The 14335-nt window shown below is 41.3% G+C and overlaps 1 non-coding gene across 1 annotated transcript; it reads left to right on the forward strand.

Annotated features, from left to right (window-relative positions):
* The first annotated feature begins 3570 nt into the window (after nucleotides 1-3570).
* On the forward strand, nucleotides 3571-3674 carry LOC114640575. Its single transcript, XR_003714168.1, has one exon. It is a non-coding gene; the product is annotated as a U6 spliceosomal RNA (small nuclear RNA).
* Nucleotides 3675-14335: the final 10661 nt, after the last annotated feature.

A 14335-nucleotide genomic window follows, 5' to 3' on the forward strand; every position in this document is an offset into this window, starting at 1 on the left:
TGCCAAGACACCCTGCTGTGCTTTCGTGGAAATGGAACTATCTGGCGTCTGCGTTGTCTAGCAAGACCACTAAGTCTAGTCCCATCTGCCTCAAGAAGTCTGCATTTATTTTGTTTGTTTGTTTGTCTATTGATTTAGGGTCTCCTGTATCCCAAATGGACAAGTTTCAAGCTTACTCTGTAGCCAAAAATAACCCGGAAATTTACATCCTCTTGCCTCAACTATTGGGGTTCCTGGCATTCTGTCACCATATTCAGCTTACTCAGTGCTCAGGATTGAACTCCAGACTTAATATATGCTCGGTAAGGACCCTAGTAACCAAGCTACAACCCCAGTCCAAGACATCTGCCTTTGTCTGTGAGCATCACCCTCGTGAAGCAGAGATTGCTGTGTGACCTGCAGAATATGATAGGCTCATAGTCACAACAATGTGATGGTACTGTGATGTTGAAGTGGGATAAGGTAAAGAACATTTATTGATTGATTGGATTAAAATACTACTTATTCTGCCTATTTGCCAAGCATGACTTCACTTGCCCCCTAGAACAGAGTAACCTGGAGAAATAGCTGAGACAACAGGTCGTTCCCTTAACAACCTGCTGACTGCTATGTGTACTCTGTAAAATCTTGCTTATGTGCCCACCCCACCTTGTGGTTTTAGAGCATAAAATGAGAATGCAAACTGGACCTTGGAGGGAAGCTTCTCAGGAGTTTCCGGGCTTCAGTCCACTGGGGATGTTTCTTTTCTTGCACTCTCAATGGCGAGGGAGTGCTTATTCCAGAAAGATTCACACAACAGTGCCTAGAAAGGTCTTTGTAATGACACTGTTAACATGCCCTTCCTACTATAAGGAGAGAAGAGGGGGTTATTTGAGATTCCAGCCATGCACACCATCCTGTACCAGGGGTGGAAGGTTAGCAAAAGGTCTGACCCCAACAGACTTTGTGAGTCAGACCCCGTGCTGTGGTGAAACAATAAGTTACATAGCTATTTTTGTGTTGTCCAGGCTCTTATAAGTAACACACAGACACACACACACACAGAGAGAGGGGGGGGGACAGACAGACAGACAGATAGACAGAATCATTTCTTAGGTCAGTCATTGCTCTATCTGGGGGAAAATAAACATCTCTTTACATCTCCCCAGGAGAAGCAACACAATAAACATCTTCTGTCCTATGGCTCAAGCTTAAGGATTAGGGAATAGATCAGTAGCTGAAAGTATGGGTATTTATCTTTGTTTACCATTTATCTTATTGCATTAATCATATTTCTGTTGCTGTAACAAATTCCTAAGTTTACAACAGGGATGGTTTGCTTTGGCTCACAGTTTGGGATATCTCAACCCATTACCAGTGGGTATCACCTCTTTAAAGCCTTCAGCAGACAATAAATCATGAAGGGAATATAGGGTGGAAGGAGCCTGTTCATTCTATGGTAGTTGAGATGGAAAGAGAGAGAAGTGAGAAGAGAGGGTCTAAGTTTCCCCTTACCTGTTATAGAAATATTTTATCTCAATTGGGGCTTCTACCTCACCTTTGAGTAATCAGTTCCTGAATAAAAAACATACAAACCTTTATATTTATGGTAAGCCTAAGTCAGCACTAGAGCTGGGCGGATACCCACCCTCTATGCTATTAGACTCTATTTCCCCGTCATTAACCCCATTTTATAATTTGCCATGTTCCATCTGGGCAGCTTTCAATTCTAATTGGCCAGTCTTCATGGCCATATTTTTATGACTTACCTACTCCATGGCAGCTTTCTCCTCTCTCTCCACCTTCTCTCTCCTGACGGTCTCTTCATGCCCCAAACCCCTAGAAACCCCAAATCCCGCCTATGTCTCTTCTGCCCAACTATTGGCTGTCAACACCTTTATTTAACCAATAGTTTTAAATTAAGGAGCAAGGTCACATTGTCGGGATTCTCTCTTCCTCAGAATAAGCAGACCTCCGTAGGGCTAGTATTTATCATTACAGTGCATAGCAAAAGACCAAACCTCAACACTTCCCTTTCTTTCACCACGCTCTACTTCATAAAAGATCTAGCAAATTTCAACAGTGTTGTGGACAGGGACACTGCCTCTGGCACATGGACCTTTAGGGACTAGTGTGTGTGTGTTTGTGTGTGTGTGTGTGTTACTTATAAGAGCCTAGACAACAGCAAAATAGCTGTGTAACTTTAGTGTCAATACATGTAAATCTTATAGGTTGATTGACTGACTGATCAGGATTTTTGAGACTGGAACTCAATCCACAGACCAGGCCTTGAATTTGTCACAGTTGCTATCTACACGTCTTTACACATATTTGTCAATAATGCCATTTTATTGCAAAAACTGGATTATATCTCAGTAATAAATAATTTTAAAACAGTTTAAATGTGAAATTTCTTGTGTATCCTTGGTTATTCATGGATGGGAAGTTGTGGATTATACAACCACATGACAACATATGCACCCAAGGTCAAGTTTATAACTCAACATAAATGTACAATTGTGTTCAAGTCTTCAAATATTTTTCCATGGGCACATTTTTTTTAAACAGTGTATCTTATATTACTTACTTGATCAAATAAATTATTATCAACAAAAATGAACTGATTCATAGAAAGGTCTATCTACATTTGCATAATGTATTCTGAGATTGATTAAATAAGCTAGCAAAATCAATAATAATCCCAAAGTAATAAAACTGAAAATTAGTTCTTTGGCACATTTGAAAATCAAATAGTTTTTCACAAACTATGATTCCTCTGCACCAAAGTAACTGTAATAATAATAACAACGAATGTTACATCATAGCTAAAACCTGCTTCCTGCAAATGATTTTTTTCAACATTTACCTCTACCTACAAAGGCTGTGGCCATTTATCCATAAGTTTTCAACATGGAACTCACGCCAGAACTGCATTGTACTGTCCAGAGGCACCCCAATGGAACGTTAAAAAAAGGAATTGCTTTAGTGAAGACCTGAGATTTGATATTCTCCTAGAGTCTGGAACCATCACTGGACTCAGACAGAAGCAGACAGGAGAGAACTCCATGGGTAGTTTTGGGCAGTTATAAAGGTAAAAACAGTGGACAAAATTGAGGTGATGAGAGTAAGCAGGGAGATAACAGCTCGCTGCTCAAGAACACTTACTATTGCCTCCACTGGAGCCGCTTTACTCTTTGATGGAAAAATTCTGCCACAGGTTAAAATGTCTGTCCCCTTTACATGCTGAGGTGTTTAAACTTGGTTGTCACCTTGATGAAATTTAGTATCACCATGGAAACAAAGCCCTGTTTTTGTTTTTTGTTTGTTTGTTTGTTTGTTTGTTTTTTTGTTTTGTTTTTTTCTGGGAGGGAGTTTCCAGATTAGGTTAATGAAGTGGAAAGATCTGGCCTAAATGATGGGGGCACCATTCCAAGGGCTTGTAGAAAGCCAGCTGAGAGTGAGCATCCTCCCTACAGACTCAAAATGAGCAGGAAGTTGTTACTGCTGTTGTGAGGTGAGTAGAGACGCTGGGATCTGAACCCTCCCCTCTCATCAACAGTGAAGACTACTGGTCCGTAAAAGCCAAGTATGGTGCTCGCTTCAGCAGCACATGTACTAAAATTGGAATACAGAGAAGATTAGCGTGGCCTCTGCGCAAGGATGACACACAAATTCGTCAACCCTTCCATATTTTTGTTTATTGTCCTGCGTGTTCTTTGACTATCTGGGTTTATTGTCTTGCTTGTTCCTTGACTATTTGCATCTATTGTATTGCCAGTTCCTCAACCTAGAACTGACCGGAATACTTACATGTATGTAATTTAGATGATATAAAAGCATAAAAGGAGGAGGAAGGATGGGATAGGGGATTAATGAGGGGGGATGGGGAAAGGGGATAACATCTGAAATGGAAATAAATAAAATATCAAATTTTTTAAAAAAGGCCAAATATGTTTATCCCTAGGAACTCTTTCAATTCAAGATCTGGTTACAGACAACAGTTCTGTGTTCAAACTATTAGAGTACTTTTACTAGTGACATTCAGGCTTTCCTCTCTTATTTAAATTCCTAATTCAAGTTTTTAAAAAACGTCAGCAAAGGTGTAAGGCAAGAGTGAGTTTTCTCCCTGTGGATTTGAAATGTGCAGTAAGCAGTTATTGCTGTGGAAAGGTTTTATTTAGGTTTTCTTTCTCCCCTTTCAGAGTCAAATTCTTCAATAATACAGACAGTATAGAGATTACACATGGGGTCAAAACTCTTAATTTTCTGTCCTCATGGGAGCCTAAAACCATAAGCTCTAACCACAAAGGGAAGTAGCAGGTACAGGAGGTTAAAATAAGATCAGCCAAAGGTCGCTGGGAAACACTGGGAGAGAAGATGCCGACAGCCACTCTCACCTTCAGATTCTACTCGATTTTATCATGCGTTTTCAGAATGAATGAGTTTGTGCTAACTGTTGATTACATTTGAAATTCATCAAGGTATAAATTAACCATATTAAAATTACTTCCAGTGCCCCCTATGCTTAACATCAAATGATTTGTTCAATAATTTACCTTCATTATAATTGTTTAATGTCCAAATCAGAACTCTGGAAAGTGATTCTCCCAGTTCCTCAGTGATTGGAATTTCAGATTTTTGATGCTCTAACTAAGAATATTAAGTACCTACCATTTATTAAACATTGTCTGTGTACAGAATATGTTCACAAATGGTGTAGCCCTGTATCTTAGTATTTCCATTGCTGTGAAGAGACACCGTGACCAAGGCAACTCTTATTAAGGACAACATTTAACTGGGGCTGCCTTAAAGGTTCTGAGGTTCAGTCCATTATCGTCATGGTGGGAAGCATGGCAGCAACCAGGCAGGCATGGTGCTGGAGGAGCTGAGAGTTCCACATCTTGTTTTAAAAGCTGCTAGGAGAAGACTGGCTTCCAGGCAGCTAGAAGAGTGTCAAAGCTCACCCTCAAACTGACACACTTCCTCCAACAAGGCCACACCTACTCCAAAAGGACATCTCCTAATAATGCTGTTCTTTGGGCCAAGCATATTCAAACCACCACACCCTGCTACTATCCAGAATGTATTAATTGGCTGTTAATTTGAATGGGCTTTTGAAACACACATCTAGGCATGTCTTGAAGGGGTTTCCAGAAAGGTTAAAGAATAAGGAAGAGCTACATTGAATGAGGATAGCACTGTGCCTTGGGCTAGGGTCACAGACTAAATATAGAGGAGACTAGAAGTTGAGTCCCAGTATTCACTTCTCTCTGCCTCTTGGCTGTGAATGCAGTGTGATCATCCACTTCACGCTCCTGTCTCTGTATCTTCCCTACCATAAAGCAAATCCTTTTTCCCTTAAGTTGCTTCTTGGTAGAGGTTTGATCACAGCAACAGGAAAAATAACTAATGTGTCAGGGAAACAGACAATAAACAAATAAATCTGTAAAATAAAAGATAAAATAAAACATATGAGACCTGGGAGCGTGTTTGTGAGTGCTTTCCTAGCATGCAGAGATCAATCCCAGGGACTCATAGAACAGGACATCTGTGATTCCAGCATCTGGGAAGAGAGGCAGGAGGAGCATACGTTCCAGGTCATCTTTGACTATGTAGCAAGCATGAGTTCAGCCTGGGCCACAACATACACACACAGATAGACACACACACAAACACACATAGACACACACTCAAACACACACACACACACACAAACACACAAAAAATACACTCACACACACAAACTCACGAATACACACACCCACAAACATGAACATTACACACAAACACACACATATGAGCACATACTCACACACACTCATTCCCAAACACACACACAGACACACACACACACACACACACACACACACACAATAATCCTGGAGAAAAATCAGGCAGAGCTAAGGAGTAGTTTGGGGAGATATATGCTTGGAATGAGAAGATTCTGATTTCAAATCAGGTACATTTGTTTGCTTTCTGCCATTCCTTCATCTAAGAAAGAGAATTTTAAAAGTTCCAATTTTTATAAATTAAGCCCAAATAGGTAGTTATTACAAATATCTCTATTTGATTCATTAAAATCATTAGTAACCAAGTTCCAATCTATCTTTCAAAACAATTTGTTCATTAACATTACAGAACTGCCAAGGAACGCACTGCTTGGTCACTTGTCTAAGGACAGCTGTACTGAGACAATTGACAAAATGTGTATATTGAACATGTATGGGATTTGGTGCATATACACTGTGAATTTATCAGTCTAATTACTACTTCCATGTTCTTTTAATGTCTGTTTTATGTATATAGGTGTTTTCCCTATATGTACATCCATGCATCATGTGCATGCAGTACCCAAAAAGGCCAGAAGAGGACGACATATCCCCTGGAACTAGAGTTTGAGCCACTTGTGCGCTGACCCAGCTCTTCTGAAGAGGAGCCAGTGTGCTTAATCCCGAGCCATCTCTCCAGCCCCTAGTCTCTATGTGTGTGGTGAGAACTGCTAAGATCTGTTCTCTTAGGCGACTTCAAGTGCACCGTCAATGATTTCTAGCCAATTGTATTCACATGTGAGCATGTACTGCCCCAGGGCTTTCTCATCTTGTCACCTTGGCAAGCTCTCCCCCCAGTTCCCTCCTCCAGGCCCTTCCAAGAACTTCTGGGCACTTTTGTACAAGATTATCAGCGAAACTGAAAGGAGTAATTTCATACTTGGCAACAAACTGCAAATGCCAGAATTGCTCAGCATTTGACAAACATTTCTATAAACAGAGCTGAGGACATAAATGAAAGAACAAAGTCAAACGAGAAGAAAGAAAAAAAAAAAAACTAAAAACTTGGCAATCGGTACATGGAAGGCATCCATGCATTTGAAAACAATTATTAAAGATCTGACGGGGTTTTTGAGAGGACGGGAAGTTGAAGTTGCTTCCTAGAGAATGGGAGGGTGGGTCAGTGGTTAAGGCGTCATATAGCTCTTGCAGTGGACAATAGTCTGGTCCTAAGCACTCACATCAGGCAGCCCACAGCCATCTGTAGCTCCAGCTCCTGGGGGAGCTCACACCTCTGGCTTCCTCTGACACCTGCACTCACACAAGCCCACGCACAGACGTGTACATACATATAATTTTTTCAAGCAATATTACATCCCAGAGTAATCAACCACTTTGGTTGAAAATCTGACAACACAGAAGGAGAGAGGAAGAGTGAACCTTTGCTGTTCTTTGTCTTTCCATTCTTCCTGTCCCCCAGTGATCCAGCACCCTAAAGAAATGCAGCATGGGTTGGAAGGGCAGCTCAGTGAGACAATCCTCGCTTAGTACCCTGAAAAGGTGAAGATAGAAACAATTAAGTTTGGTGCATTTTCCACTGTTCCAGCAAGCACCAAAATGCACAGGCACATATGAGCTATGAAATACAAATTGTAAGTTTGGTGAGTTTGCATATGAATGAAGGGCTTATATTTGCATCTAAATGAACACTGCATGATGTAAAAATAAATGCTAAGATGCACGCTAATATTTATTTATTTTTATTTAAAATTTTAAATAGCACACACACACAGTATCAGGAAAAAGGGGGAAGCTTTCTGCTGTAGTGCCTACTGCTAATGGCACCTTCTGTCTGATCTGTAAACAGCAGGCCTTGAATTTTCATTTTGCTCTGAGCCATGTAAATTATGTAACTGGTTTTAGTTTTGAGTATTATGTGCTAATACATGTAAAATCATTGGGGATAATGCCAGGCATACAGCAAGTGTTTTATGAGCATTCATTTTTACCATTATTATCATGACTAATGTATTTAGTAAGGCAAAATACATCTGCACATTGCTTCCAAAGACATTAGCTACAACAAAAATGTTAAGAGTTGGTTTATATGAATATTTCCTACTTACGTACGTGTATAGTTCATGAATGGATACAATATGCCCTTTATGTAACTCCAAGCTTTTGCCTATTTTCTAAAAAAAAATAAAAATAAAAAATCTATTATTTATTTGACAACTTTGCTTCTGAAGAATTGAAGGGAAAAATACCTGTAATTTAAAAAAAAATACCTCCCCAGCTGTGTTCCCCAAACACTTGCTGTTCCTACTGGCCACAGAACCATCAGAATGGCTCAAGTCCATAGCAAATGGGTATTTGACTTGCTTAACAAATTAGGAGTCCTGAATAACTTAGGGTCTCTCCTCTAAATACATCGGAAACCATCAAGCAGATGTCTACATGTATAAAAGAGTCCATTCACTCAAAATCCATCAAATAACCAGTGGAGAGGCCTAGGCCACACAAGGAAACAGTATTTAACGACAAAAAGGAGCCCTCCATGACGCATGCTTCAAAGTGGATGAACCTGGAAAACATGTCTAAGGGGAAGAAAACGGTGACTAAAGACTATATTGATGAGTCCACACTAAGGAAATGTCTAAGAGCAGCAAGTCCATGGGTGCCAAACAGACGAGTGGCTGATCAAGGCAGAGAGCAAGGGAGCACTGGACGGAGAGCTGATACATACGCATGGAGTTGTAGTTGAACCAACGGAACTTTAACCTTCACTAGCTTACAAATGAATGAGCTTACAAATGATTGTTTTATTTGGCTTTGACAATTACTGGGGTGTCACCCATAATCTTCTTTTCTAGCTGCTGGCAGGGATACCTCCCCAGCTGTGTTCCCCAAACGCTTGCTGTTCCTCCTGGCCATGTGCTCATGGTTCATCTCCTCTCCTGGCAGCTTCTTCCTCCTCTGCTGATCTTTCTCCTTCTCCTCCCAGAGTGCTTCACCTCCTCTTTCACCTGAGTCCCCCCACCCCCCAATCAGGTAACTGAAAACCTGCCAACCTCTATTCCCTCCAGTAATTGGCTGTAGCCATTCTTATTCAAACAATAGCTTTAAATTAAGGAACACAGTTTGCATAACAAAAGCTGGTATAGGTGAGAGTTACTCCTCTCAAGGCAACTAGACCTAAGGGTACAGACTAGCATTACAAGTCATAGCAACACACCAAACCTTAACCTGCAGTCTCTTTGAATGGTGCTAGAAATGCCCAAGAGGCTGGGAAGATGGCTCAGCAGGTAAAGGTACTCGCCACACAGCCTGGGTAATGAGAATTCTGGTAATCTGCATAGAGATACTGTGGTACCAATGCACACATGGCACAATAAAAATAATAAGTAAATATTTTTCAGATGTCCCATAGCTGATTTTGATGATGGTAATATAACCCTGTGAACTAAAATCTACAGAATTGTATATTGGAAGTAGGTAAGCCAAACGCTTTGTGAATATCTCAATAATGTTATATTTTAAATATTTTATGGTTTTTTATTCTCTGAGCATTTCACACATGTATATACTGCATTTTTAGTTGTTTTTTCCTCTTCTCATTACTTCTCATATGATCCCTCCCTTTCTTACCAAGGTCCCCCTCGTTCTCTTTGTGGATGTGACCCACTGAGTTTTAACTAAGGTTGCCTGCATGAGCACCCAAGGGAAGCTGTTTACTGGTGCAGAGATAGCTGACCAGTGGCTGCACTCCAGAAGAAACTGTCACTCCCTCCCTGAGTCACTGTTAACATCAGTCATGGAAGGAGGCTCACAAGATCTTCCCTGGTCTTACTTAAATGTCTCAGGGCCTAATTTCACATAGGTCATGTGGAGATACCACAGCCAAAATGCCATAATTTTACAAACAAAATAGAAGTATTTTTGAGCAAAAAAAAAAAAAAAAAAAAAAAGTCTGTATTATTTTAAACAAGCTTACAGACCAAGTGTGGTCAGCGTGATATTTACCAACCAAAAGTGTCACCAAACAATGGGATAATCTCAAAACAAACTTTAAAATTTTAAGAAGATCCTCAAATAAGCTTTCCTGTTTTCTGAGCTGTTATTTTTTTAAATGGCCTCAAACTGTTGGATATTTTCCCAATTGATTTTCTTATCAGCAAGCATGAAGGATGCCCCATATAGCCCCTCGGGTGAAAGGGGATTTTTACCTCTCAATTTATTTACAGATCGGAGCCGTTTCAGAGGAATACCGCATGAAAGGAGTGTAAATTCAGGAGTCTGGTGCAGTTTGGTTGGATAGGAAAATGTAAAGGGTGTGGCTGCACATGCTGACTCTATAATTGTACTGTCAGCTATTACCTTTTAGAAATCATACAAGGATCAATGTTATTGATATTTGTAAAAACACATGAACAAAGAAACAGTGTATTTCTTCAATGGAAACAATGAAGTAATGTCCAAGACAGAAAGAGGGATGGTCCTAAGTACGCTGTCTAAGAAAACAGGACATTTACCCCATATGCATTTCCAGAAATTATCACAAACCCGTCTGTCACAGCAAAGGTAGAACACCCCCCCACACACACAGACACACACACACAGGCACGCACACAGGCACAAAACCACAAAACCTTATTCACAAAATATAACATTTTACCTATATAGTTTAAGAGTGTGGCATTAATATATTTGACAAACAGAACACTTTGAGGATTGTGACAGAGGCTGTGAAGGACAGAAATCCCCACACACCCCTGCCCTGGGGAGAGGAGGCTTTGTGTGAGAGAGCTAGAAAAGGAATGGATGTTGGCCAGCAGAGTTTGGCCAGATTCTAACTGTAGCTGGTAAAATCTTCTGGAGTGGGATTGCAGTACCCTGGGTTGTTACAAGGCCGAGACCCTCTGCTTTTCTCTGTCCTATGGAGGGGCTGCCTCTAGCTCCAACTCCACCAAGGTTCTAGGATGGTTGGGCCCTGTCTTAGTTAGGGTTTTACTCCTGTGAACAGACACATGGCCCAGGCAACTCTTATAAAGGCAAACATTTAATTGGGGCTGGCTTACAGGTTCAGAGGTTCTGTCCTTTATCAGCAAGGCAGGAACATGGTGGCATCCAGGCAGGCATGCTGCAGGAGGACCTGAGAGCTCTACATCTTCATCTGAAGGCTGCTAGCAGAATACTGTCTTCTAGGCAGATAGGATGATGGTCTTAAAGCCCATACCCACAGTGACAAACTTACTCCAAGGCCACACCTATTCCAAGAGGGCCACACCTTCAAATCCTGTCACTCCCTAGGCAGAGCATACACAAACCATCACAGATCCCTTATGTAAAACAGGGCAGTGTTAGCCTAGAGCCCGTGGGCACCTTCGCATGTCTCAGAAGGACAGTTGGCTTTGTGTCCCCAGTTCCATAATCATATATGCAACCAACCCGAGATTAAAGACTGCATCGGCACCAAATATGCTCAGGCTTTCTTTCTTCTTGCCATCACTCTCTAAATAATAAAGTATAGCAGCTGATTATGGACCATTTACATAGTTAGGTTGGGGAGAGATACATAGGAACACGTACTCAACATATGAATGCCAAATAGAGCATCTAAATCAATCCCGACTTGTTTTAGGCTATAACTCTACAGGAAAGAATGCTGCCTATTTCACTTCTGTCTGTCCCAAATCTACCCTTTTATACTCTGCTCTGTGATGTGACTGATGACTGGGAGTTCAACAAAAGACAGAACCCTCACAGCACCCTGCACAGGTTCCCTTTCTCTCTCCCTCTCCCTCTCTTCCTCCCTCCTTTTCCTCCTTCCCCTCCTCTAAATAAGCCTATCTTCTTCCTTTTTAGAATTGAACCCTGGTAGCAGTTCCTATTCCAAGTACATTAAGCTTAAGCAAGTGCAATGCAGAGCATCTGTCTCCATGATGGTTCTCTAGAGAAGCAGCCCCCGAAGTAAACAAATATCACAAAGGAGATTTACTAGGCTGGCTTACACAATAGGGACTAGGAAGTCCACTAATAGCTGCTTGTGTGTTGAAGAGCCTTGGCCCATGAGGTTGGATATCTCAGGAGCCCCAATCTGATGATGAATTCTGAAAGATTCCTGAAGAGCCATGAATCCTCAATCTATACTGGAAAGCCAAGGGATCTGAGTTCCCATGTTAGCAAAAAATGAATCATTGTCGTTGTTGTTGTCATTGTCATCATCATCATCATCATCAGCAGCAGCAGCAGCAGCAGCAGACACAACAACAGGGTGAACAGACTTCCCTGCAAGGAGTTATAAGTAGGCAGGCAAAAATTGGCACTGCTCCTCCTTAGACCTCTTTAGATCTGGGCCATATCCAGAAGGTGTTGCCCACTCATTCCTGTTAATCCTTCTAGGAGATACCTCCATAGACCTATGCAGAGCCAGGTGTACTAGTTGTCTGCAGAGTCAACCAAGTTGAAAGTCAAAATGAACCATCATAAAACCCAATGCAATGTAATTTTGCAACAAATAATGAACGCATTTTACAGTGTCTGGTGCAAAAAATTGAACTATAAGAAGTTATTAAGCAGCTGAGTGGTCGTGGTGGTTTAATCCCAGCACTTGAGAAGCAAAGCAGGCAGCTCTCTGAGTTCGAGGCCAGCCTAGCTCCAGGACAGTCAAGGCTGCACAGAGAAATTGTGCTTTGAAAAACAAACAAGCAGACACAAAATAGTTATTAGGCTGGGTAATTTGTGTTTTATGTGGAAGACCTAACCCTAATGTGGCAGCATTGTTTCAGCTACCCCCCCACCCCAACCCCGCCATCACCTTCCAGCTGTGACAGCCTGCTACTGAACCTTTGAAAGGCTCATGATCATATATAACAGACAAATGTTTGTGAAGACTTCTGCTACGTAATGCAGGATAACACAAGGCACACTTTAAAAAATGTTCCTTCAGTTGATACCAGTGGGCTCCACTTGGGTTGAAGCTTTAGTTTGTAGGATAGTAGGGTCTCACCCATCTCCTTGTTCTTTGGGGACTGTGCAGGCTAGTTGTATGTCAAATTAACACAAGCAGCACTCTTCCAGGGCCTCTGCTTTAGCTTCTGCCTCCAGGTTCCTATTATGACTTCCTTCAATTGGCAGTGATACAGAGGTATAAGATAAATAAATCCTTTCCTCCCAACTCTGTTTTGTTTTTTGGTCATGATGTTTCATCACAGTATTGAAACCCTAACAGAGACTAGGTATTGTCTATTTTTGGTTTCTTCTGTTAAGACATGTTCATCTCTCCAGGATACCGATTTTCTCCCTAGTATTGGTTTATAAAATACACGGTTAAGAAAGTTGAAAAACAGAAATATATAAAGCAGACTGAATGTACTCACATAATTCTACTACCTCAAGTCACAAAGCCACTGTTATCAATGTGATGTGACTTCATTAACTGAGCATCCATTAGTTTACAAAGACGATTGTACAGTTTTAAGCAGTATTTGGTAACCTTGCTGTAATAATCTAGTGTTTTCTCTCAGAGTGCTAGGAAATGTTGAAATGTCACAATCTATTAAATAAACGAGCCCTGTATGGACAGAACACTTGGGTTAGCTTTAAGGACTAAAGAGCAAATGTGTCGTGCACTGGCTGAGTATGTCAGGTTATTCCCAGAAAGCAGTTTCCTTGAAATGTAACAGAACAAAGGATTCACACAGTTTCAATCAGCCATAGAAGACTGTTCTTTGAAAGACTGGAAGGATTACACCCCAACTGCAGCACGCTGGATGGGACTTAATCTCAGTGTGCTTAACTTGGAATCATCTCCTGACCAGTGGTGAAGCTTGGAGTTTTGACTGGTGGCGAGCTGAGATCCAAAAGGAGTAAGATCTGAAACTCATCTACCAAGAGGCACAGGCATTAGAAACTTGGGCCCTCTTCTAGAAAATCCTCCCAAGCCTGCAGACTTTGCTACAAATTCCAACAGCACTAATCCCATCAGTTGTCTTCTCCACTTTACTAGTATCTTACTATCGCAGAACACAACCCAAACAACACTTGACCTTCCTACAGACCAGCATCTGCTGGAGGCTCCTGGAAAACACATCGCCTGTGCTTCCACAGGTAGAGTCCTCCAGTTTCTTATCTTAGAGAGCACCTTTGCTAGGGACTGGCGGAACACACTTGTAGAACACTTGCTCAGCTCTTGTGAGGGCCTGGTTGATCTGCACTATGGCAAACCAACCAACCTAACCAAATAGAACCCTGCCCACTTTAAGGTGAGCCCAAGTGATTGCTAGAAAAGATCCTCAAGCCTAAGAATTATGAACAGCTGTGCCTCTGAGTTCCCTCAGAACCACTGACCTGGTTACAGCATTTTCACATCAAGCTAAGACTGCAAGTCTCAGAGACTGCATACTTCTATTTTTTCTGGACCAGAACACATTGGAAAACTTGGTAGAACAGATAAGCCTGCTTTTGGAATAAGTCAGATTAAAAGTACAATCACCACCACTACCACCACCATCTCCACCAACAACAGAGTTAGCCCAGGCTAACCTAGAACTCACTACATAGACCAGGCTATCTTGAACTAACAGAGA

The sequence above is a fragment of the Grammomys surdaster genome, unplaced genomic scaffold, assembly GCF_004785775.1.
Source record: "Grammomys surdaster isolate TR1022 unplaced genomic scaffold, NIH_TR_1.0 125834, whole genome shotgun sequence".
In the NCBI taxonomy this organism is placed as follows: domain Eukaryota; kingdom Metazoa; phylum Chordata; class Mammalia; order Rodentia; family Muridae; genus Grammomys; species Grammomys surdaster.